The sequence below is a fragment of the Macrotis lagotis genome, chromosome 3 (genome assembly GCF_037893015.1).
Source record: "Macrotis lagotis isolate mMagLag1 chromosome 3, bilby.v1.9.chrom.fasta, whole genome shotgun sequence".
NCBI classification, from domain to species: Eukaryota; Metazoa; Chordata; class Mammalia; order Peramelemorphia; family Peramelidae; genus Macrotis; species Macrotis lagotis.
Window position 1 is genome coordinate 178221098 of NC_133660.1, and position 25674 is coordinate 178246771.

At 35.1% G+C, this 25674-nt stretch overlaps 1 protein-coding gene and 1 pseudogene across 4 annotated transcripts in view; both read right to left on the minus strand.

The window, feature by feature from the left end:
- PGCKA1 (PDCD10 and GCKIII kinases associated 1) overlaps nucleotides 1-25674 on the minus strand; it is a 96730-nt gene that overhangs the window by 16562 nt on the left and 54494 nt on the right. The window lies entirely within an intron of this gene.
- LOC141519256 (large ribosomal subunit protein uL3-like) lies at nucleotides 5-7084 on the minus strand (annotated as a pseudogene).

Below are 25674 nucleotides of genomic sequence, written 5' to 3' on the forward strand. Positions count from 1 at the left end.
AAAAAAAAGTTAGATATTAGGTTTTGTGCCTTTCTATTCTTATAGGATATATCTAAGAACATGAAAATTCGAAGAGCCTGGGGAAGGAGATGGTTTGTCTTTCATGTTCTACTTCTACTGAGATTATTCAAGGTCTAAGAATGTCCATGGGAAGAAAACACGTAATGATAGGTAATAAGTATCCAAAGCAACCACAAAACTCTTTTACTGTCTAAAGATGATGCCTGGACATCTGACTTACTCAGAGGTCAAATTCTGCAGTCTCACCCATCTGGAACATATCCCACAACAGTTTCTTCAGACTTAACAAAGATGGTCCTTGATTGACACAGGTTTGTCACTAGTTCTATAATCAGTGTCTTTTTCATGGCCAGAGAGAACTTATGATATAGTATATAGGATGCATTGAAGTGGAAAGAAAGAATATGTACCATGGTAATGAGATCCTAAATTTTTAGAGTGGGTACAGAAATGTAGGTTAAGGTAAGAATGGATATAGACAGGCCTGAGTAATCAAGAAAAGCTTAAATTGCATTCAGAGGCAATATGTTTTTCTGGATAAAGAGCTGACCTGGGTGGGAGCTTTGAAGACTTGTGCATAAATCCTGTCTCTGACACATAACAGCTTCATAATCCTAGTGTAGTCCTGTGTCCTCACAGTGCTCTAGTCCATTCTCTAAGCATAAGAATTCTCTAAGAATCTTTTCACTGCATCTCTAGGGGGATTTATCTGCATTGGTAGAAGTTCCTTAGTCTTCCTATTTGTTTCCATATAGCCTTGTAGGAGGCAAATGACAGCAAATTTTAATTATTTGGAAAAATTCAATAGTGTAGAATGCTAGATAAATGGTGTGAATGTTTTGAGTTTTCCTGTTGTTCAGTTTTGTTCAACTCTTGTGATCCCATGCACCACAAAAATACTAGAGTGGTTCACCATTTCCTTCTCCAGTGGATCCTTTTGTCAGGCAAACAGAAGTCAGTTAAGTGACTTGTGCAAGGTCATACAGCTAGGAATTGTTTGAGGTTGGATTTGAATTCAGGTCTTCCTGATTCAAGGTCCAATATCCATTGAAGTTGTTATCAAGCTTTCTGTTGCTGTAGTAATAAGTGGCTTGGCTGTATTTGTTGTCTTTAAGTATTGACCTGAGTACTTTCTTTCTGTATATCTGAAGAAAGTTGATGGTACTTTGTCTGACTCATCTCTATCATCAGTATAGGAAGATAGGAATGGGTAACTGGTCTAGTTGTATTTTATTTATTGAATGCATTGTCATATCTGCTTGTATATATGACAAGGTATCCAGACACTCATGCTAGGGTAAAATATCCAAATTCTTAGGAAACTCCTTCCTCTCAAGATGCTACAGTCAATAATCAGAATTCTTTGATTCTGAGTCAGTGAGAATGCTATCCGAAGAAATAGGCAAGTTGGGAGATGGTATGAGTTTTGGGGAGATATGGTAAGTTCATTTGGAACACATAGTTTGAGGTTTTAATGGGAAATCCAAATAGAGTTGCCTGTCCAACAAGCTACTGGAGATGCAACAACAGAGGTTTAGAAGAGAGTTCAGGGGGGCAGACATCTGGAAAAGAACATTGAAATTATTTCAGAGGATGAGATTGTATAAAGAATGAACCAAAAAAAAGGTCCCACATTTAGGTTTGGAAAAAGAAATGAAAAGGGAAGAAGCCCCTAAACGATCATTTGTGTTAAAAAAGTAGACTTTTATCATTGAACTAATTCAGCAATTTTTCCAGTACAGAGTCTACATGTCTTAGGAAGATATAGTCTTACTGGTACCTTCAACAATCTTTAAGTTCAACTTCCTCATAATATAGATGATGAAACGGAGATCTACAGACTCAGTGATTTCTCCAAGACAGAACAGGGATGATAGTCCAGGTCTTCATTATCTTAGTTCCATACTTTTTCTACTCTATTACAACATAAGCTTCTTGAGAGTAAGTATTGTTTTCTTTTCCCTCCTTAAATTTGGTGAATCCTAATTCAGAACCCTAATTTAAGCTTCTGGAGCTTAGTGTGTTTGCTTATCATAGGGTTGTTTTTTTAAATAAATGCTTACTGATTTGTATCCCTAGTGTCTAACATGGTGCCTTGGATGGATTAAATGCTTAATCAGTGTTGAACTGAACTGAGTTTGTTGAATTATACCAAATTGCCTCTCATTGATGAAGAAGAGAAAACTCAAAGCATGCACTTAGGCAGATGCATAAGACTCCATGCAGGGTCAATGTGACATCAAGTGATAAGGTGGTTGTTAAGTGAAAGACTATTTGATTTGGAGAACTCAGTTCAAAGGTTGACTATTCATGTGACCTTGGTCCAAGTCATTTTATCTCTTAGGCTTCAGTTTTCTCATGTGTAAAAAGAGGGGGGTGGTTTTTAAGATTGTTTCTACCTCTAAATTCTCTGAAATGAAATACTGCTCTCATTTGCTACTTCCATAATTTAGGACTCTGTGATTTGATTGATCCAAGCTTTCCACTGATATTATTTGAAAACCCTTTGTCATTTAGGAGATTATTTTTTCAAGGGCTGATGTGGCTAAAACACTCAATCATTCTGTTTAATCTGAGGATGAACTTCTTCACATTTAACCAGTCTGATCCTTAGATATCAGGTAAAAAGTCCATCAAAGCCACACATATGAAACAATAAGAACATTAATCAGCAAAAGGGTATTTTAATAAAATATGTAATGGATATAGTCTACATTTCAGTAATTCAATGGTTCCATGATATCACTGAACAAATATCCATTCCCTCCACTTTTGCAGGTCATTCATATTTTCTCATCCTATGTAATTTTTAATCCAAGTTCTTCCATAGATTTTTCTCCCACAATGTATTCAATGTGCTAAAGATATTCACTTATTTCTTTTTTAGATTTCACAGGGAGCAGAGGACCTTTTGGGCTGTCCACTGGTTATCTATTCCTTATTTGTGCCACAAGATCAGTTTGCCTTTTCCAATCAAACATTTCCTGGGGATACACACACACACATACACACACACACACACACACACAAATATATATATATATTTGACTGCATATACACATATATGTATATGTACATCTAGGAAATATAGACATTTTAATATATTATACATTAATGATGAAATCATATTGGCTATAGTAAACAGCTTAAGGAAATAGATATTCAAAAATATTCACCACATGTTTTTAAAGGATGATGCAATAGAATTATATGCATTTCTATCATTCCTCTGTAGTCTACACCCATCTTCTGGGCAAATGAGCATCCAGATTTATCAGGAAATCTTAAAATGGTTAAATCCATTTTTGTTTCAGTTTTAATTTCTCTCTAAAATTCATGTAGTTTGGCAATATTTTTTCTTTCAATCCCCCTATACATATGTTTCCATTACTTGAAAGAAAGATGCAAGATATCTTTTTTATCCTTCTTGGAGATAATGCAAAGGACAAGACATTATGCTAGTATTATCTTAAAATATCTGTCTTCTGGTTAAATAGGTATCCAGATATATCAGGGAATCTTTAAATGGCTAAATCTTATTTTGGCTCAATTTTTAATTTCTCTTTAAAAACCTATGCATTTAGGTGATTTTTTCCCTTCTAATAACCTTTAATTTTATTTCTATTACTTGAAAATAAGCTGCAATTTTACCTTTTTTATATTTCCTGGAATTAATGCAGTCAGAGGACAAAACATTAAGTCAGGTAGTGTTATTATCTTAAAATATTTTAAACCAAAGGATCACATTCTAATCTCCATTTTAATGGTCTCATCATTATTCAAAGTATATGCAAAGACCATATTAAGAAAACATTTATCTAGAGGTAAGAGACAGGATATTATAGCTAGGAAACTAGCTTCTAAGCCAGGAAGATTTAGACTTAAATCCCATCTCTGATAAATAATGTTTACATAGCCCTAGGCAAGTCACAACATTTTAGACTAGCTCTAGGCAATTCTCTAACACTTCAAGTTATGGAGATGCTGACCTAAATTGGAGTTGAATATTTCCTTATCTGGGAATTCTCTATACTAAAGAAATCACAGGTTTAGTCCCTATTCCTCTGTGTAGAATATGGGAGGAACAAAGAAAGACACTAAAATGAGAGTATATATATGCATAAATATAATACACATATATTATATAATACACACATGTATATTTATATGTATACATGTAAGCATGTTTATCTAATCTTGTGTGAAGGACAGTGAGGAATTTCATTTGACTGCAGTAGAGAAAGAATATGGAAGGATTAAAGAGGGTGTGAACTTTATTTAGCAGGCAATATAGAACAAATTATACTTTGAACAGGAGAAATGATACAATGAAAGTGATGCTCAAAAAATTTCAGTTTGGCTGTAGTGTGTGTGTGTGTGTGGGATGGATTGGAGCAGGGAAGGGCTCAAAGTTGACTCTACTGTGAGATTGTTGCAGTTCTCTTGATCTGGGGTGATGCTTATTTGTCAGTGGGAGTGAGGAACTGGGGATTAATTCAAGAGTATCTCAACAGCAACAAAAAGTGACAAATCAAAGAAAAAGATTGAGATTTATGAGATTAAATATAGGCTAAAGTCAAAGATGATTCTAATATTTGGTTTAGGATAGGGGTAGGGAAACTTTTTCTGCCAGGGGCTTTTTGGAAATTTATAACATCCTTTTGGAGCTATATTTGATCAAACATTTAATTAATTCACTCCTAAAAAGCTCCTAGATATGTTTGAATTTCAAGTCCCATCTCTGATTGGTTAGATGAATAGTGATGCAACTAACAAAATGAGATTAATTAGGAAAGGAAAGAAGAGATTATGAAAGTGAATTTTGACTTTGGATATGTTGAGTTTGAGGCAAATGAAGAGCATCCTATTAGAGTTGGTCCGTGGAAAATATAGGATTTAAATATTAGTGTAAATACTAGTAAATCAGAGCTATAGGAAAGATAACATTTTAGGATCCATCAGGGTAGAGGTGATATTTGAAATCTTGACAGAACAAAGTCATTGAAGGAGTGAATAGAGACAGAGAAAATGCAGAATTCTATCAATATTTGTCTATCAATAGATTTTTTTCCCCTTGGAAAGTTTCCATTAAACCAGCAAAGATAGTAGAATGGGAGAAAACCGACAATCTGGTCTCTTTTTACAATTACTTCAAAAAATATCTGAGAAGAATATTATATGTCATAGTAACTGGGAAAGTAGAGGAGAAAGTTCAGTAAGTCATTCTTGGCTCAAAAACCATAATAGCTGAATGACCAAGGGAGAAACTCTGGAATAGGGATAGGTTTGAGTGTCCATTATTCTGACCTTGGGAAAGGATTACAGATGGAGAACACATGCAGGCCCACCCCGGGCCTACAGTTCTATTTTTCTGATCAAAGAACATGCAAAGCTCAGATCATTAAAACAGCAATGTGTACCACAGCTGAAGCAGATAGTTTAAGCCCCACTGAAAGTTTGCATTTCTATAGGCTTGAGCTACCCCTCAATTCCTTGAAGAATGCAAAATTCCATGCCTAGAGATTACAGTGACAAGACCTTAGATAATAAGTCAGATCATACAAAGCCCCAACATTTCTTCTAGTAGTACACAGAGACTAGCCCTAACACAAAGTCACAATTTAGGAAATGAGTCATACAAATAGAAACAAATAATAAAATGTGATAATGGAGAGAGGCATTCCCAAGACATAAACTCAGAAAAAAAAGAATTACTCCCAAATATCTACAAACAACAGCATATCAAAGAAAAATGTGACTTGGTTATAATCTGGGAGTGTTTTTTTTTTTTTAATTTTGCAAGGCAATGGGGTTAAGTGGCTTGCCCAAGGCCATACGGCTAGGTGGGAGTGGTTTTTATTAGTCTTTGATGATCTTAAAGGCAGAAAGGAAAGGGACAGGAAAATAAGATGAATAAAAAATTAGGGAATTTACATCATAATCAGGGTGTGCAAGTAAAAATCTATGCAAATATGGAGTCAGAGGCTGGTTAAGCAGGCATCATTTTACATTTTTTTTTCTTTTTTTTGAAAATCATTTCAATTTATTGAGAATTCATCAGTTCCAAGTTGACTTGGAAATATTAGGCAGATTTTTCTTTAGCAACATGTTCCTTTTTGAGTGGTCCTATGAAAGTTTTCTTCTTTACAGTTTGGAACCAGTCATGACCAAATTTGCAAGTAGTGAAGATAAATTTCAAGTCAATCTCTCCCAGGGCCTGACATTTAGTCTGTAACAACAGATTTCTGTTGGATGAAAACATTCTTCTTAGTGGTTCTAACATCATAATCTGTCAGCAGGATAAAGTCACTGGTAACTTTACTATACAAAAATCTGCCCAAAAGAGTTTCTTGTCAGACAGGATGTAATTAGTGGATACATAGTTTTTGATCAGTTTCCCATCTGTGATCTAGTAGACCTGGTTGGGAGACCATTTTAGTTTGTTGACCTCAATTCAGTGACAGGAGTTCTTTTGACCATCATGAATCAAAGAGAAAGCCATGACAACAGGGTACCAATCTTCAATGCAGACCCTAGGATGTTTTTTTCAGAGCACTTTTTCGTGTTCCAGCAGCTGGTGACATTTTTGTAACCAATGCCCTTGGTCACTCCAATGTTATCAACCAACTTATTCTTACAAGTCTAGTCTAGTTCCTCAGCCATGCTCCCTCCATTCACCTGGATTTTTATCAGGTGAGACTTCTTTTGCCTTAAAGGGAGCAGGTGCATCTCTGTGGGCAATGACTTGGATTATTTAGCAGCATTTTTTTCATGCTGTTGAAGTCTTTATTTCTTTTCATCATCATCATTCAGACATTTCTTGCAATATTTGGTGAAGGTTTTTTTCTTGGACTTGTGTAAGTTCTTGTAGATGTGTTCAGCAAAGATTGTTTTGAAGGTCAAGAGGGCTTTTCATGTAGCTCAAGATGTCAACAATGACTATAAGGAGTATCTCTACAACTTCCTTCCTGTTCACCTTTCTGACAGGTTTATCCACTTTCTGAATGATGTGGATAATACCTGCTTTATAGTCCAGAAAGGCTGTGAGATGATGGGTTTGATGGGGTCATTTTTTTTCTTATTCTTAAAACTTTATTTATTTATTTTCCCAACTACATGTAAAGATAGTTTTCAACAAATACTTTTTGTAAGGTTTTGAGTTCCGTATTTTTCTCCCTCCCCACCTCCCCTTGAAATAGAGCAATCAAATGTAAGTTACACATGTATAACTATGTTAAACATATTTCCGTATTAAACATGTTGTGAAAGAAGAATCAGAACAAAAAAAAAACCATGATAGCGAAAAAAAACCCCAGAAAACAGAAAACAAATGTTAAAAATTGAAAATAGCAAGCTTTGGTCTTCATTCAGACTCCATAATTCCTTCTTTGGATGTGGATGGTATTTTTCATCAAAAATTCTGTAGAACTATCTTTGATTATTGTTCTGCTGAGAGGAGTAAATTCATTACAGTTAATTATCACACAATGTTGCTATTACTGATTCTGCTTACTTCACACGACATCAATTCATGCATGTCTTTCCAGGCTTTTCTAAAGTCCAGCTACTAATGATTTCTTGCAGAATAATAGTACTTCATTACATTCCTATACAACAATTTGTTCATCCATTCCTCAATTGATGGGCATCTCCTCAATTTCCAATTCTTTGCCACAACAAAAAAAGTTGCTATAAATACTTTTGTACATGTAGGCTTTTTAACCTTTCTTACAATCTCTTCAGGATAGACTTAGTAGTGATATTGGTGGATCAAAGGGCATACACAGTTTTATTACCTTTTGGGTGTAGTTCCAAATTATTCTCCAGAAAAGTTGGATTAGTTTATAACTCTTTTTTGGGGTCATCTTTAAGGTAGATCTTTATCTTTCTTTCATGTCTGCTACTTTGCTTTCAAGGTAAGAAGTCCTGAGATCCAAGCCTGGGAGCAAAGCATTTCTAGTGGGACATGCACAGTTGTCACTGAAGTGAAGTGGGAGACTTGTGCATTACTTTCAGGATGGCAGAATACAAAAAAGCACACACACACGCAATCACTCAAAGTGGTTGGTGTAGAAAAAAATTCAACTAAACTGGGAAACTGGAAGCAATAGGGAATATTAAAGAGTCAAATAAATGAGAAGGTAGAATCAGGAAAAGATCATTCATAAGCAAAGTTAAGCTAACTTTAAATGGTATTTTGGGTAGAGGAATAAGTAAAGAGAGAAAGATAAAAACCTGTAATGCAGATTTGGAGGACAAGGGAAAGGGAACAGAAACAGATTATGTCACACATAAAGCAGAGATGGTAAGCACATCCTTCTAACCACTCTTTTCTTATCTGTAAATGGGGGACAGATACCAAATAAAGAAAAGGTATGGAAGAGCAGGATAGAGGAAATACACAATAATCATAACTGTGAATGTCAATGGCATGAAATCACTTACAAAGTGGAAGAGGAAGACACTGGATTAGAAAGTAAAATCCAACCATACATGTTTAAAAGAAACACTTGAAATTTTTATTTACCTAGAATTAAAATTAAGGCCTGGAGAAAATCTGTTAAGCTTTAACTGAACTAAAAATTGCTGATGAATCATGCTAAAGATTATGATCTCAGGTAAAGTAAAAGCAAAAATAGACTTTGAAACTACTTAATTCTGATAAGTACCATAGATAATGAATTACTCAGCATATATGCATCATAATACTTGGAAAAATATAAAATCCTCAAGTTAACAGGTTTAAAAATAGAGAATTTAAATAATTAATTTCAGAAAAAGAAGTTTTACAAGTTGTAAATGAAATTCAAAGAATAAAAGAGATGACAAGATGTATTTACAAATCAATTCAAAGTATAATTAATTCAAAGCATATTAATTCCACAATTACTCATATTATTTGAAAAAATAGCAAAAGGGATCTTATCACATTTCTTTCATGAAACAAATATGGTTTTAATTTCTAAACTAGGTAGAGTCAAATCAGAAAAAGGAAATTATGGGCCAATATCCCCAATGAATATTGATGAAAAAATTTAAATAAAATATTAGTAAAAAGGTTATTATAGCATATTAAGAATATCATATACTACATCCAAACTGGATTTAAACAAGGAATGTAGGGTTGGTTTAACATTAAGGAATTTATTTACCTAATAGAATAAAATAATAAAAAGAACAATAAAAATCATAGGATTGTATCAACTGATGAAGAAAAAGCTTTTTGAAAAAAATTTAACGTTTCTGTTAAAGAAAACACCCTCAACAGGAGTAAATGGAGCTTTCCTTAATATAAGTAGTAGCTATATAAAACTAAGAGTCAGCATTATATATAATAGGGATTAATCTTTCCAAAAAAATCTGGATAAAGCTAGGATGCCTATTATTACCCCTACTGTTTTATCCAGTGCTAGAAATGCTAGCTATAGCAATAAGAGAAGGAAAAAGTTAAAGGAATAAGCATATGTAGAGAAGAAGCAAAATGATCATTTCTGCAGATGATATAATTTTCTTGGGGAAGAGTCAGCTAAAATTAATTGAAACAATTACTTCAGAAAAGTTGTAGGATATAGAATAAATCCACAAGTTTTATCATTTTTGCACATTACCCATAAAAATCTTGGAACAAAAAAAAGAAAGATGTTTAAAATTAACTGTGGAATATATAAAATGTAAGAGATTCTACCACTCCAAGGAACTAGATGAATACAAACAAAAAATACTTTATTAATCATTCATAGGCTGAACTAAGGAGGCAGTTATGTGGCTCAGTGGATAGAGCAGTGGGCATGGAATTAGGAAGTCTTGAGTTCAAATTGTGCCTTCAGACATTTACTAGTTTTGTGACTCTGAACACGTTACTTAACTTCTGTTTGCCTTAATGCATTAGAGAAGGAAATGGCAAACTATTCTGGTATCTTTGCTAAGAAAACTCACGGATGGTATAGTTCATTACTACATTACACACACACACACACACACACACACACTATAGGTGTAATTTTAGCAGTTCTTAAACCTTCCACTAATATATTTAATCACTCATCAATAGCTAATTTCATTATTATTTTTATCCTCCAATGAAAGTTAAGATAGTCATTCTCCCTCTCTACCTTCTCTTACTCCTTCCCTCCCTCCCTGCCTTCTTTCCTTCCTTCCACTGTTAAATACAAATCATTCTAAGTGCTGAGGGAGATTAAGACTTGATTTCTGTTTTCATGGAGCTTATATTCAGTATACTAAAATTATAGTAACTATAACAGAATATAGTAAGAGCATAAGAGAATTATAAAGGTAAAAAAGGGCTACAGGATATTGGAAGAAAAAAAGATCATTTCTAAATGTGGTGGGGAGGAACTAATATGGAGGCTTTTAGAAGGGAGATAGGATTTGAGCTGGGCCTTGAAAACTGGAAGGGAAGGCATTATAGTTTACAGTGGATAATATGATCAAAAACATTGGTGGCTACTTCTAGATCTGTTTAAAGGATAGAAAATAGAATACTATGACTGAAACATAGCACATATAGAAGCTGGAAAGATATGATGGTGTTGGATTATAGGAGGCTTTGATAGCCAGGCTAAGCCATTCAGATCTTTTTTTTTCCCAGTAAGCAATAGGACTTAAAAGACCACTGAAAAGTATTAAAGAGATATGATATGTGTATACCGAAAATTAAACTGGAAAATGTGAAGGTTAGAATTTTTTTTTTTTTTTTTTAGATTTTTGGCAAAGCAAATGGGGTTAAGTGGCTTGCCCAAGGCCACAAGGCTTGGTAATTATTAAGTGTCTGAGATCGGATTTGAACCCAGGCACTCCTGACTCCAGGGCTGGTGCTTTATCCACTGTGCCACCTAGCCATCCCTGAAGGTTAGAATTTTGAGGCAAGGACCTGGAGATGGGAACACAAGTTAGAAGGCAGCTGTTCTAATCTATGAAGATGGTAGTGAGAGCCTGAATTGATACAGAGGCCCATGGAAGCAAAAAGATAATCTTAGCTTTGAGAAATATTTTGTAGTTGATAGCTGACTTGGTATATGGGAGAAAAGATGGGGGGGAAAAACTACTTAACACTAGGGTTTCACCTTTCCAAACATTTGCTTTGACTACCTCTGTTTGTGCCTTGATCTCAAGTCTATATATCATTGTCAGAACTAAAAATAAAAAGGAATTATCAAGAAGATACAATACTCAGGTGCATTGCTGACTTTCATGGAATGGTGAGAAGACCACTCTATGTTCTGAGTAAATCCTGTATAAAGGATTATGAAATGACAAGAATAAGAACTGTGGAAGGTCCTTGAGGGAGGGATGCTTTTCTTTCTGTCAATGTATTGCTAATGCCTATCACCTCAAAGATACTTAATAGATTGATCAGAATTAACCTTAGCTTCCCAGCAGTGGAATTACTTGCTCAAATCTAATGATCCACTTTATTATTTAAATTTTGCCAAACAATGCTCAGAAAATGTTGGACCAATTTGGAATATCACTGACAATAAATTAGTGAACCATCTAACAACCAACATCTTAGGTCTTCTTTCCTTCTGACTTTACTCATGCCATTCCTGAAGTCTGGAAAGCCTTCCCTGATTGTGGTTGAATGAATGAAAAAAAAATTTATTAAACACTTTCTTTGCTAAATGCTGACAACAGAAATAAAAAAGTGAGGCAATCCCTGTTCTCAAGGATCTGACATTCTAAAGTTGAAGAAGATATCACAAATAGGAAGTTTCAGCTACATGTCAAAAGCAAGAGCAGATGGTAATCTATTTTAATGCCATTTTTATGCATAAAGTCATATTGAGTTGTGATTGTGAACCATTTAACAATGTTGAGGACTTAGCCAACAAATACTTTCTTTTCCAGGTCTTTTATAGCTATGCCTGCTGAGGAGATGGGGGCTGTAGGTTTCATTTCTACAAGAATTGTTTTCTGTTGATGGCTGTGATATCTAAGCTGGAAGAAGAACTGGAAGTAAGTGGTTTTAGGGTTACACTAATTCAAAGTCCTAGGAGTTCAAAGGAGGTGTTGGTTTTGGTTTGATCAATCTGGTTTATGCAGCCTCCAGTATCAGTCCAATTATTGAGATTTTACTTGGGGTGTCACTGGAGATAATATGATTACCTCTACCTTCACTTTAGGAAGAGCAACTTAATGGTTGAGTAGATGATTGAATGAAGTAGGGAAGAGACTGGAGATGGAGAGACCCACCAGAAGACTGCTGCATTAGCCTAGGCATGAGGGGATAAAAACTTGTACCAGAAGGGTCGGCTAGGTGGCACAGTGGATAGAGCACCAGCCTTGGAGTCAGGAGGGCCTGAGTTCAAATTTGACCTCAGACACTTAATAATTACCTAGTTGTGTGGCCTTGGGCAAGCCACTTAACCCTTAAGCCTTTCAAAAAAACAAAAAACCTGTACCAGGGTGGTGGCTGTGTCAGAGGGGAGAAGAATATATGAGATGTTACAAAAGCAGAATCAACAGCACTTGGCAACAGACTGGTTATAAAGGGGGTGAGAAAGTGAGAAAGTGAGGAACTTAGGTTGTCGGCCTGGGTGAAAGAAAGGATGGTGATACTTTTGACAATAATAGGGAAGTTAGGAAGATAGGAGAATTTGGGGTAGTGGAAGATGATGAGTTTAAATCTTGTCCCTGCTACTTACTCTTTTATGAATGTTAATTTTATTAAGCCTCAGTTTCATCAACTGTAAAATACAGGGACAGAGTAGATGATTTCTAATATTCTTTTCAACTCTAGATTTATGATCTTATGATTTAAAAAAAGAAAAAAATTCCAACATTACAAAAAAGTGAGACCTAAAACACCCTTTTAAACTTAGGTTTCTCCTAATTTGAACTTCCTTCTACTCCACCTTCCTTTCTCAGAAGCAAAACATTTCCTTCTACCTTCATTTACCTTTCATCTGGACTATGGCCAATAAGTTGGTTTCATTTAAAAGTCAGCATCTGTTCTGCTCATTCCTTGTGACTATAATGAAGTTTCTCATCTGAGTGTTTTTACTATAATTAGTAATACTAGAGGCTAAACTTGTGGATGCTTTAATGGTGTTAAGATTTTATATTTACTGCTATTTGTTTTCATGAAACTTTTGCCAGGTTTTGCTATCCATGATGTGTCCCAATAAGCTGTCAATATGTTTTTAAGGAATGGTTTCCAAACAATAAAAACTGCAAGCAGAAACACCACAGAGAAAGAGAAAGGAAGCTATTTTTGATACTTCTTTTAATTGGATACATTTTTGTATTATAAACTTTTACATAAACTACTGTGTTCAAGGTTTATAGGATTTTGGAGCAGTTAGGTAGGTGGTGTAGGGGATAAAGCACTGACCCTGGAGTCAGGAGTACCTGAGTTCAAATATGACCTCAGATACAAAATAATTGCCTAGTTGTGTGACCTTGGGCAAGTCACTTAACCCCATTGCCATAAATAAAAAAAATTTAAAAAATAATTATAGGATTTTATAGCTGGCAGGGGGACCAGGGAATCCTCTAGTTTCATGTAATTTTTTAAATTAATTAAATAGAAAGAAAAAAAGTAATTCCCCTGAGTTTAATCATCAACCTTCACCAGAGAATATTTTTCTTTAAAACATGGATCTAAACTCCAGTGGTAATAGAAATGGGGAACAGAAAACATTTCAATTTATAAAACAAATTCCAGGCAGTATTGTGTCTATTTGCAAAACTATTAGACAAGAGGTGAGAATTCCTAAGTTCCTGTTACCCCTTGAACTGCATCACCTTGGGCAAATTATTTTAACTCTCTAGTTCCAGTTTCCTGATTTTTAAGATAGGGGCTTGGATTACATGAAGTCTAAGAAGACTGACAGCTCCAAGATTCCATGTAACTTGAAAGAAAAAATATTAAGTCTAAACCAAGTGTTAAGAGCAAATGAAGGTTAGAACATTGTTAACATAGTAAAAATGGACACTGACATAGCACTTGATGGTTAAAGCAAAGTTTAAGCTACAGATTTTATTATACCCACTTCAAGGTTGAGGCAACTGAAGCTCAGGGGAAGTATAGTTTGTGCACAGAGCTAGTAATTGTCAGAAGTATGATTCAAACCCAGACTTTTCTGACTCTTTATCAATTATACAACTTTGCATCTAATTATTCAAAGAATTTTTAAAATCTCTGTCACATTTTACAATGTAAAATAAGGTTGAGAACTTACTAGTATCCTGAGATTTCCCCGAGGGAAATGTTTATCCATCTGAACTGTATACCAGGATGACAGTTGGTTCCCAATTCCTACTATAAATGTATATGATAAATATAATATATTTAGACAATAAAGAAAGATGAAAAGACCTAAGAGTATAACTAAACAAACCCTATCATAATTATAGATGAGGAAACGGAGGCATAAAAAGGTTAAAAATGCCTTGCCCATACAAGTAGTAGTAATATGATTCTAATTCATGATTTCTGGAGCTTAGAACAAGGATGATCTACTCTACTATAAGGCCTATCCCTATAGACAACTCTCTGGTAAATTCTTTGAAGTATAGAACTGATCTATTGTGTTCTCCCCTTCCCTCATACTAGAAGCTCAATAAATTCTGTTTGATTGAAAATAGAAAAATAGGGAACTGTAAATAATTGATAAGAGAGACTGAACTAAATATAATTAACAGGAAGGAATGGGAATATTGAATTCAAATCCATCTGCTATGGATTAAAAAAAAAAGATTAGTGAATAAAAGGCCCTCGGTTGAAATACTAGCTCTGCTGCTCACTACCTATGTGACCTTTGGCAAATTCATTAATCTCTTAGAGTCCCGGGTTCCTCATCTATAAAATGAAAAGCTGGGTTAAATCATCCCAGAAGTCCTTTTTAGTTCTGCATCTATGATCAGAGGATTTTTAGTGTGGTTCTGTGCTTTTTACTGGTATTTAGAAATAATGGTGAGAGAAATCCTTCTACGGGTGAGGATGCCCTGAAATTCCTATTTTTATTGAATTAAAAAGGGGTGGAGGAGGAATGTACTGAAGGTCAGAGAAATTCATGACCTGCCCAAAGTCACACAGCTAGCCAATATGTCAGAGGTTGGACTTAAACTCAGGTCTTTCTGATCTAAGGCTGATTTTTTTAATCTATAATGTCAAACTCTCCTTCATGATCTCATGAGATAATCTAGAATTAGAACCAAAGGCTTATAATAGACTATAAAAGCCAAGTTGAGAAAATATTAGGGAAGAGAATCCTTATTCATTAACACCTGTTAATAAATTGGATAGCTTTATGGTGAAAAATGGCATTAGAGTGATGTTCGATATGTCAATAAATTGCAGTTACATCAATAATGCAAATATTGTCTTGGATTCAAGAACAACTGAGTTCATATTCCACCTTAGGTTTTATTAACTATATGATCCTTTGTAAGTACCTGATTTTTTCAGTCTCAGTTCCTTATTTGTAAAATGGAAATGATAGTATCCATTTTGCAAGATTGTTGTGAGGATGAAGTGAGATAATATATGTAAAATGCTTTGCAATTTTAAAGTGCTAAATATATATTAATTATAACAAAAGAAATTGTGCAGGAAATTTTGAAGCAAAGTTCTTAGTCAAAAAATACAAGAAATTGAGGTAAAGAAAAAGATTTGAATTTGTATCTAAATGTTTTATACATAACAGAAATAACATATGTAGACCAAAAAAGAAAATAACCAGATTAAGAAAAAATATTTTGGCATAACTATTTCTGCTTAAAATCTGACAACCTAAATAAAGCCATAAGAAGCTGACACCAATTTCCAATGATTCCCTCATAGATAACTGTTCTGATCTAATCCAATCCAGTCCAACTCAATATAATTGGGAAAGAATTTATTAGATACCCGCTCAATATGAGGCACTGTACTTGGCACTTGAAATAAGATAAAAATCAATTCTTGCTCATAATTGGATTTAGGATCACACTGCCTCAATGGGTAAAGATAGTTTAAAACAATAAAATTCAATGACAGAGCAGTGGTAGAGAAATAGGCACATTATTACAAGGCTTGATGGCATTATGAATTGGTGCAATCTTTTTGGAAAAGAATGACTTGGTAATTCCCCAGCTAGAACTATACCTTTACTGAAATTTTTGACAGGGATAAAAAAGACCAATCTGTACAAAATTATCCATGGCAATATTATTCATAATTGCAGCAGAAAAAACCCTTGTGTCAAGGACTTGTGGAGCTGCTGAATAAACTATGATAGGTAAATGAGTTTTCTATCATGAACAATGACAAATATAAAGACTACCAAGATATATGAATGAGAAAACTTGTCAAAATCCCAGGTGTTTTTCTTGCTGTTTTCTAATGTTTCAGTGTAGGCAGAATGGATTTTTATTTTTTGCTATCAAAGAGACATTTAATAAACTTCAATAAAATAAGAACCTTTAAAGAACTCATGGGATAGATATCAATTATGGATAAATTCTTCCCACCAATTCAATAATGCAAAACCACCTACCACCTCCCAAATCAAATATGGAAAACAAAAGGAAATCCTTCAAGTTTTTTTTTAATTTTGTTTTTGCAAGACAAGGGAGTTAAGTGACTTGCCCAAGGTCACACAGCTAGGTAATTATTAAATGTCTGAGGTCACATTTGAATTCAGATTCTCCTGACTCCAGGACCAGGCTCTAACCACTGCACCACCTAGCTGCACCTTTTTCAAGGTTTGTATTTCAATGAGGGCTCCTTTACCAATAGCTAGAACAAAATTTATTATATGACCTAACAGGAAAGTAAAATACAGAAGCACAGAAATCCACAAATTTCAATTTTTAAGAGACTTGATACTATTCAAAGTTAAAGTAACTCCAATTTCAACTCTAAAACATATTGTTTTAAAGCAATTTAATATAATTTTTATTTTTATTTACACTTTCAAAGAGGTTACACCTCTGGAGGGGAGCCATGTAAATATTGATAAATGAATTTTTTCAATGTTTTAGACCAAAAATTCACAGCATACATTTAATTGTCATCTATTAAGGATGATATTTTTTCATTCCCATAAACATAATAGAAATCCAGACCCAACAATATTCTCAAATCCTTAAGAGCACTAGCTTGCAATATTTCTCATCATTGCCCTTTGCCAAAGGTGAAAGGAAATTAGCCAGGCTTATGTACATAGTTCTAGAAAATGGGAAGAATCCTCTGAAAATACAGTCCTTGAAAATCTTGGATAACTGTCTCTAAGAATCACATATACAATTAAAAAAAGGGCACAAGAAATTGACCTCAGAAATGAAAACATGGGGAGAAAACTGAAAAGACCTTGAGAGAAATGGCAGACTGATGTTGGAGCTCCTTGCAGTACACATTTATATTTGTATCCTGCTCTCTGATCCCTCAATCTTCCTAAATAAATTTTACAGGGTCAGGATCTAAAAGGTATCACCAATTAAAATGCCACTTCAGCTTTCCAGTAGAATTAAATAGATCCTTTGGTGAAGTTAAAATAGTGAAGTTTCTAGGATCCCCCTTGTCCTCAGACACATGATAGGTATCATTTTTTAAAATGGAAGATAGGACATTGGCTTGTAAATGTATTTAGGATTCCTGTGTGCTGCTGTTTAAATAGATCAACTTAGCTATTCTGGAAAACAATATAGTTTGTGAATGTAAAGTATATGATTCATGTTTAAAATGAAATTATTTTATGGTAAGAATTTAGATCTAATCATGAGTTAATGCAATACTTAAGTCAGGTAAGTAGAGGTGACTTCCTGATGGGAAGAATGTTAGACTTTGGCTTCAGAAGACCAGGTTTGAATCTATCTTTCTATGGCTAGGTATGCCACTTGACTTTGATGAGATAATTTCCACATTTGCAAACTGTTTTCATTCAGAACCTCAAAGGGATGTTAGAGCAGTGTTTGGTCAACCTCAAGAGTATAGTAATTTGAGTTATTATTGTTTCTTTCTCAGTGCTTGTCTATGATTACTCTCAGGCAGTTTTGTTTCTTTAATGGTTTTTTAAAATTTGTTTGCAAGGCAATGGGGTTAAGTGGCTTGCCCAAGGACACACAACTAGGCAATTATTAAGTGTCTGAGGTCGGATTTGAACTCAGGTACCCCTAACTCCAGAGCTGGTGCTCTATCCACTGTGCCACTTAGTTGCCCCTAGCCACTTAGTTGCCACCAGTTTTGTTTCTAATGAGTGTAGCTAGTGTAAAGAACACTGGCCTTAGAGTCAGAAGAAACAACTCTGACACTTTCTAAGTGAGGGATTATGAAGTAATAATTTCCTCTCTTTAAATCTCAGTTTCCTTATGTGTTAAATGTTACATTAAATAAGTTAAATAAGTTACACAGTTATATTTCCTATTTCAATGAGGTGTTGTGAGAAGCATGTTTTGAGAACCTTAAATGCTATGGAAAGGTGAGCCATTATTATTAATTTGGGAGAGAATGCATTCCAAGACTTTTGATTTAATTCTAAAGAAATTATGCTAAGCCTACTTTGGCAGAAACACCCAGAACTTCCCTGGGCAACCCTTGAATGAACCTTTGCATCATCATTGCAGTTGTGTTTATGTTTGCCTTGCTTGGTTTTGCTCTGTGGTTTTGTCCTCTAAAAGTTGGACCCACAGTTGAATTCCCTGTGTCCACTTACAACTGGCTTCTTTTTCTTGCCCAGACTTTGTGGGCTCAAGTCCACTTTTCATGGGAGAGTCCTTTAGAAACTTCTGTACCTTCTAGGTCTGTCTTGTTCTGAAAGGTTCCAGGAAGTTAACAAGGACTTTGCATGAGAAACTGTCTACTTCCTATGAGAATCATCTAAATGGTTAAATAGTGCTGGGATGTATACTGAAAAGAAACAAAGCTGGGATGAACTTTTTTAAAAAATGATTTATTTAATTTCACATTACTACAATAATCTTGTTGTGAACATAGACATAAACCCCCTGCCTTCTCTAAAAGAGAGAAACCTCAAGAGAAATGAAGTGAGAGGAAAAAAAAGTGTACTTCAGTCTGTGTTCAGATACCTTCATTCAGCACTGTATCTGGAATGGATTGCATTCTTTATCATAAGTCCGTAAGAGAAGTTAAGTTGCTTCACTTTTTTTCTCACTGTTGCTTTTGGTAACTGTATTTCCCTCCTTTGTATTCCTACCCATTACCATTTATTGTATTCTCTCTCTCTCTCCTTTCACTCTGTCCCTCCTCAGAAGTGTGTTGTGTATGACTACTCTCTCTCACAATCTTCCCTCTCTTCTATCACCTTCAGTCCCCCTCCTAGCCTCTTGTCCCCTCCATTTTCTTCTAGGGTATGATTGATTTCTATATCCTATTAAGTGTGTATGTTATTTCCTCCAGTCATTTCTAATGAGAATGAAGGCTCACTCATTCCCCCCTCACTTCTACCCCCCCACATCATTATAAAAGTTTTTTCTTGACACTTTTACTTGAAACATTTTAGGCCATTCTGCTTGTCCCTTCCCTTTCTGGGATGAACTTCTAGAATTTATTGAAAGCTAAAGATCTCAACTAAATTATAGAGTACAATGCCTATAGGCTTTTTTTTAAATTGATGGAGTTTTTCTATTTTCATCCTTAGTTTTAGTATATGCAACAAATTTTCTTTTTGAATGAAAGTCTGAATTCCTTACTTTTTCTTTCTGCTTTGCAAACCATAATGTAGGATGCAAATGCTAGTTATTATTTATATTTAATGATTAAAAATTAAAAAAAAATCTAATTTTTTTCAGGATGACAACACTGTTTTCCTTCCTTCCTTTCTTCCATCCTTCCTTCTTTCCCTTCTTTTTCTCCATCCCTGCTTGCCTTCTTTCTTCTTTTTCCTCCCTTCTTCTCTTCCTTCCCTTCTTCACAATGATCCAATCTTTAATCAATCAACATGCAATTTCTTTATTAAGCTTCTACAATACACCAGGCAGTGTTCTGAGCACCAGAGTTACAAAGACAAAAGTGACAATCCCTGCTTTCAGGAAGCTTACTTTTTTTTGTTTTGTTTTTTAGTTTTTGCAAGGCAATGGGGTTAAGTAGCTTGCCCAAGGCCACACAGCTACATAATTATTAAGTGTCTGAGGTCAGATTTGAACTCAGGTACTCCTGACTCCAGGGCTGGTGCTCTATTCACTGTGCCACCTAGCTGCCCTGTAAGCTTACATTACATTTTAATAGTAGAGACAATGTGAGGACTCAGAAATGCTTTATTTGTTCCCATGACATCCTCATTCCTTTCCCCTCCTTGCCAACACTTTAGGTTTAATATTCTCCATGAAAAGACTTCTAAAGTTTTGAAAAAATCCAAAGATGTATTTGTTTATCTAAACCCAAACACAAGACAGGTAGGAATATGATGTGACAATGTAAGTAACACATGAAACAAGTCACCCAGGCTTTACTACTTATAGGAATGCTATAGTCATCTGAATCTCTATCTGATATGTACTATATAGTATTAATGGGAGTATGGATGCATTGGTTTGGTGGTGTAAATTTTACAACTCTTACCCCTTTTCAATCAGCCCGGAAAATCAGTAACTGGGCATTGTGGGTTTATTTCTGGAGTTTCTCATAACTATTACACAAGGGGTTCCCAGATATGGCCATGAATCATTCTCCTGTTCTATTCTCTTTGCTGCTGCTGAAGGGAATTCTCAGTTACAACTGAATGACTTTTGTTCCTATTGCCTCATTATTTTCTGGCCCCTGTCTATGTTACTACCCTGGTTAAGGAAAATTCATCCAATATTTCACTATTTAAGTTTTTTTTTCTGCCATACCCTGAGATTTGTAAAATGTTTTGGGATCTTGGGATGAGAAAATGAGTCAATTACTATGAATATATGTAGATTCATACACAATAATGCTGCCTATAATTACAACAATTTTTTTTAACTTCATCATACTATTGATTCCAAATCCCCAGCAATTTAACTTGAATTGTGGTTCTGTCATGCCTCCTCCATACAATACAATTGATTTTTTTTTTTAGGTTTTTGCAAGGCAAATAGGGTTAAGTGGCTTGTCCAAGGCCACACAGTTTTGTAATTATTAAGTGTCTGAGACTGCATTTGAACCCAGGTACTCCTGACTCCAAGGTTGGTGCTTTATCCACTACACCACCTAGCCGTCCCTAGTACAATTGATTCTTAAAAGTAAAGGAAAAGATTTTATACTTTTCTGTGTTAAATTTCATCTTATTAAGTCTGGTTTACTGTCCTAGTTTATAAGTCTCTTTTTGGATCCAGATGCTACTGTGCAATATGTTATCTACCCACTTAGTTTTGTGTCCTCTGCAAATCTCTTGAGTGTCATCCTTGCCTTTAAGACAAGTCATTGATAAAAAACACCAAATAGTACAACGCTAATTCCTTCATTAACACCACGTCTCTATGTGGCACTGAGGTGACCAAAGGTTTTCTCTAAGACTATGCTCATATAGCATAATCTCTGACAGGTCTTACCATATTGGAAGAGTTTCAAGGAGAAAATCTGCCCATGGACTAGATTAAATTCAGAGAGACTCATTACCTGAAGGTTGGCTACCTGATAATTCTTTCATCATATTGCGTCATGAAGGTCATTGTTGCCTTGCCACTTAGGCCTTTTCTGGGTCTCAGTTTAGAGAAGTTGTCAAATGAAGACACTGAATGAAACTTAAAGATCTTTTCAACTCTAGAACCTATGGCCTACTTTAGTGTGAAGCATTTGTGATTAGCATTGGTGAAGGGTGAATTTGTACAGATGAAATCACAGATTTTTGTTATTATCATCAGATAATATTTCCTTATACCTAAGAGTGTATCAGTGTGGGAAATTCCATCCTTCAATGAAGATCAGTTATTCAACTATAAGTTCTAGCCAGAGAACTATGTCTGTGAAACTGAAAGGTTTAGGTGACTGGTCCATGGTCACTTAGTATATATTAGAGGGAGAAGGTACCTTCTAGAAGTCCTTCCTGGGTGGCTACAAAGTAGGCATCCTATCCATTATGCCATGCTGTCTCACTTTACCATAGAGAGCTAACTTATTAGTAACACTCTTAATACTAATAACAAAAATCTATATATAGGTCAAAGATATGAATAATTGAAAAAAGAACTTGATCTATTATGTCAAAAGAGAGAATATAAATGGAAAAATCGGAGTGACTCAAAACACCTTAGTGATAATTAAAAAAAAACAAAGAGGTCTCACCTACCTAAAGAGATAGATCCTCTTCAGAGGATTAATGAAAAAATATGAATAATAATCACACAGTATGTGAAGAGACAGAAATTTCCACTGGTATGTGATTCCTCCATTATAAAAACTAATTATGTTTTGTGGCAATAAAACACTAGATATAAAGGTGTCCATCAACTGAACTGAACAAATTGTAGTTCCATATATATATATATATATATATATGTATATATATATATATTACTACTATATGCTATAAAAATGATGAATATGAAAAATTTAGGGAAATATGGGAAGACATTTGGACTGATGCAGAGTTAATTAAGCAAAATCAGGAAAACAATATACATAATGACAACAATGAAATGGAAAGATAACACAAGGAACTAAATGATGTGCAATTATAATGACCAAATTTGATCTTGGAGAAGAATTGAGAAAATGTCCCTCCCTTCCCTTATTGTAGAGGATAGAAAATATGTGAGTGGAATATTGTATTCACTTTCAGACATAACTGATACTTCCGGTTTGTTGAATTGATTTTTTTGTTGTTGTTAGAGGAAGACTTCTTGGATGGAGGAGAAGTATAGATAGAGGAGAGATATTTGGAAATGAACTTGATATTAAAAAAAAGACTTTACCATGAAAAGGATGTTGTTTTTAAAAGATCAACCTTTAATAGAAGGTATAATCTGGGGCCTTTTAAACCCAGCCCAGTTGGGGAGGGTAACTTCCATTTTCCAGCAGCATATGAGATAACAATTTGATACCATAGTGTCAGGAAACCTTGGAGTTAGGAAGACTTGCCTTTAAGCTTTGATTCTGATACATATTAGCCGTGTGATTCTGGGTCAGTATTAGCTTTTAAAATACCCCCAGACAACTCTAGGGCTATGAATTACTGTTACAGATCAGAATTCATGAAGGGGGGGGGGGGAGAGATTCTAAACCTGACTTTTCCAGCACTGACAAAACCATACATCTGGGAAAAACAAAAACAGAGGGTATATTGGAATTGGCTTCCAAACTGCTGAGTCACTATCTCATATCTGAGAAGAAGTCTACTTTAGACTTGGAATGGACCCCAGAGGTCATCATTTTTATAGATGAAGAATATGAAACTCAGACAAAGTGATTTGCCCAAGGTACCAATAAACCTAATGAACTGCGGAACAAAGTCTTCTAGCTCCCCATCCAATGTTCTTTTCCATATGTCATACTGAGGTAATGGGTGTCCAGAAGATTTTAGTGCTTTTTGTTCCTCTCTATAGTCACTAAGAATAGTAATAATATTGGTTTAAAGAATTCCCATATATTTATGAGTAAATCCCTATATTTATGAATAAATATCATATATTTTTGAAAAAATACCCCAAGCATTTATAGTCTAGTGACCTGGGCAGGTCACCACAATGTCTTTCTGACTCACTTTCCTCATTTATAAAATGGAAGGGGAGAAGGAATAAAGAATTTAATAGTGCCTACTTGGTGCCAGGCTCTGAGTTAAACTACTTTACAAAAATCATTTCATTTAGGGCAGCTAGGTGGTACAGAGGATAAGACCTGAGTTCAAATAACCTCAGATACTTAATACTTACTTAGTTATGTGACCTTGGACAAATCACTTAACCTGTGCCTTATAAACAAATATCATTTTATTTGATCTTCACAACAACTCCATGCTGTAGGCACTGTTATTATTATTATCATCATCCCTATTTTATTATAATTCCCATTTATTATTATCCTCATAAGTAAAATATGAATGATAATAACACCTATTTATCTTAGTTGTTTAGAGGAAAAAGTCAGATTATATTTACAAAGTGCTTTTCAAATTTTAACGCACTCTTAGAATGTTAGCTACTGTTACAAGAGAAGGTTCGTGGAATAGTAGGGGGTTATATCTGGAAATGGCTGTGAGAGTAAAACAAAAGGTAATGATACAACTTAAAATTTAAAAAATTGTAAAAGATCTTTAAAAATCACATCAAATTTGATAACAAAAGATAAACTACTATGGATGCTAACATTCTCTTGTTAAGAAAAATAAATATGAATTTATGTGAGAGCATAACTGCTGAAGTAGAGTTGGAGTTGGTTTTTCTTTGGATTTTGAACAAGAGAATGAATAGAATTAACTCTTGGACTCACTTTATAAAGAAACAGTAAAGCCCTCTCTCCCTATGATTTCACATTTCCCCCAGATGTTATAAATACACAAATGTTATTGTGTATGTACCCTTTAAAGCTTGCCAAAATCAACGTGTTGGATGGAGCTGAATGCTTCAAGCAGGTGGTAAGCCAGCCACTGTGACCAATCTCTTGTTCTCTGAAATCAAGCGAACCCTGGCCAGGGGGGAGCAGAGGGCTTTGTGAAAGAAATGTCACTTAGAATTAGAGAAAGTCATAGTTGGAAGGGGTACAGACATCGACTAGTTCAAATTCCTTCCTTTTTTGACACAAGGAAACCAAAGTGTAGAGAATGAAAAATGCCTTGTCCAAGCTGGTTGGTGATAGGGCTCTGACATCCTCTGATCTCTCACATCATGGACCCTGAGTTTTCCTGCTTCTGCTTTTCAATAAATAACACAAAGGACCCCCCTGCCCTTCCCCAAAGTGTCTAGAAGACACACACACACACAAAGATGAAGAGAGAGAGAGAGAGAGAGAGAGAGAGAGAGAGAGAGAGAGAGAGAGAGAGAGAGTGGAGAGAGAGAGATGGAGAGAGAGAGAGAGAGAGAGAGATGGAGAGAGAGAGAGAAGAGAGAGAGAGAGAGAGAGAGAGAGCGAGAGAGATGGAGAGAGAGAGAGAGAGAGAGAGAGAGAGAGTCAAAGGCTTAAGGATTTTGAGCTCAAAGGAATGTAGACTGCTGCATTGGGTGAGATGAGGAAAATTTTAGCTCAGAGAAACTGTGACTTTTTTCCAAGGACACACAGATAGTAAATGGTTGCATCAGAATTGGAATCCAGGTTTTCTGACTCTAAATTTAGTGCTCTTTCGACTATTGTTCCAGGTCAGACAGTCTTAGGAAAAATGATTTTAGGCTTCTCTATTGGTTTACTGGTTTTGGAACAACTCAGATATGTTGCACTGTCGTCCTCTTTTTTTACCCCCAGCTTGTGTTGGTGAAGTAGCAGGATCACAAAGGAGCCTGCCATCTCTTGCTAGATTGGAAAAGGAATTGTGATGGGCAAGCGGAGAGAGGCTGAAGATGAGTGTGTTGGGGGAGGCAGGAGACAGAGTGAGATGAGATTTCTGCAAAATGGGAGGAGACTGCCCTCCAAGCCCAAAGTCCCACTCTGAGGAGTTTATCCCCTTAGGATTAAAAGCAAAAATACAATAACTGACAATTTACACATGGCTTTATGGTTTTCCAATAACTCAGATGTTTCATTTTGTCTTTGAATCATGAGTTCCTAGATCAGTGCCTAGGATGGAGGGGGTGGGT